The following is a 2,091-nucleotide window of genomic DNA, read 5'->3' as shown; positions in this document are numbered from 1 at the left end:
GAGTTTATGAACTTTGATCTCCCTTCCCACCATAATGCAATGTAGCAAGATGGCTCTTTTAGGGACTATTTCTGAAGAGTTTGTAGTGGGTAGGATGGATCTCCTAACTATTGCATACCACCCTTTAGCTTCAGGTGTTAGGTCTCCCCTTCTCAAGACTCTTGGAGCCCCTTTTGTTTTTCTCACCCATTCAGCTCTGATGGCACAAAGGTCTTCAGCAATAGTCGAATAGTCAGGTTCTCCTATCATCCTATCCTCATAACTTGCTTGGCTGAAACGTATGTTTTTCAGGCCAAGAGTTTTCATGATTGCCTTGGGGCTGAAGTCAACTTCCACCCCTCTCACATAGCTTTTGTATGTGGGTTCCACGGTTGGATCCTCCCTCACTGCATTTGCATAAAACTCCTTCACCAGGTTGATGTTGATTTTAGTGATTGGCTTAGTCAGGAGCTCCCACTTCCTCTTTTTGATCTTCTCCCAAACACTTGGAAACTCATCCTTTTCAAGGTCAAAGGGAACCTCAGCTAGTACCCTTTTAGGTCTCATCCATTTGGCCTGAATCTCATGGAAAACTGATTTGTATTTCCATGCATCAAATTCCCTTTCCTCCTCCATTGGCTGCTTATCTTTTCTTCTTTTGTGGCTAGATGAGGCTGCCATTGGTTCTTTAGTTTTGGCAAGTGACAAGCTAAAGTTGATAAGGTGAAGTAAGAAAGTGTTGTTAGAAGTGTGGTGAAGTTGTTTTCGGCAAGAGATAGTTATGCTATGATGAAAGAATATGTGCAAGAAGGAGATTTGGTGGTGTGGAACTCGTTCCCCAAATGTTTCTTTATAGTTGATGCAAGTGAAATATGGACGGCTAGGGTGATTTGTGAAGGATGGCTTGATGGTAAATATATGAATTAGGGAGAAGGACGAATTGCTTTTCACTTTCTTGGAAGTATTCTGGGTGCATTAAGTTATACATGTAGCTATCTTTTCATGCAGAACTTCCTTTTTGACCAAGACCGTACCTCCCCCTTTTGTCTTTTTCATCTATTCTTATCCTTACTTTTGTACCTGCACAAACAACAAATTTGCTATCATTTTTCGATCCATGTGAATGAAGAATAGCACTTGCATATGTTTTTCATTCTTTTTGAATTGTAAATCAATGATTAACTTCATGAGCTTATAGCCGTGACTTTTATATGTATGCACACTTATTATTGGACACCAAACTTAGTGTTTGGTAATGTCTCCTGATGACATGAAATCCATGTTGGTTGTCCTTAATGAATGTGCATAATTCTTAATAACTCATAGTCACTTTGACTCTTTGATCCTAAACAATTTTACTACCTAAAGTAATTGAAATCAAAGTATTAAGACATGCAAATGGTATACTTGTCATGAAATTCTAAATCCAGAGGAACTTCTTGCTTTTCATTAACTGTGTTCAAAAAGGAACACCAAACTTAATGTTTGGTTGTGCACCTTGAATGAAAGACTGAATACAATTTTGAATAAGATTTGGAGGTGCCTTCAGGCACACCAAACTTAGAGACCAATTGTATTTTTACATGTAATGTTTAGTGTACCTTATCAACAGTTGTCCTGAGGATTCAAGTTCATGTATAAGAAACCATGCTTTATTAGATGCAGAGCAAAACAATAAAGAGTAAGGATACTAAAACATGGGTTGCCTCCCATGAAGCGCTTCTTTAACGTCACTAGCTTGACGGTTGTCCCTTGTTAGGGTGGATTGTAGTGCTTGATGTCCTATCCTCTCACCATGAAAACGTCCCCATTTGATTCCTTCATGATTTCCAAATGTTCCATAGAAAGAACTTTCCTGATTGTGAACACTTGAGGGAGCTGGGAAGGAATGGGTTTGAGGTCAGGTGGGATTGGCAAATAATGACTTGTTATCACTTTATCTCCCGAAGAGAAACCTTCAGTGGGAATTTTCTTGTTTTTCCACCCTCTTGGCAATTTCTTTACAATTCTTCCCTCTCTCTTGAGGATTTCTTCATTGACCCTTATGCCAGGAGGCTCCTTCTTATCTGTTTCTTTTGATTCTTGTGGCTTTAACTCTTGCAAATCTTGTTT

The sequence above is a fragment of the Arachis duranensis genome, chromosome 3 (assembly GCF_000817695.3).
Source record: "Arachis duranensis cultivar V14167 chromosome 3, aradu.V14167.gnm2.J7QH, whole genome shotgun sequence".
NCBI classification, from domain to species: domain Eukaryota; kingdom Viridiplantae; phylum Streptophyta; class Magnoliopsida; order Fabales; family Fabaceae; genus Arachis; species Arachis duranensis.
Note: the sequence above shows the minus strand (reverse complement) of the source record.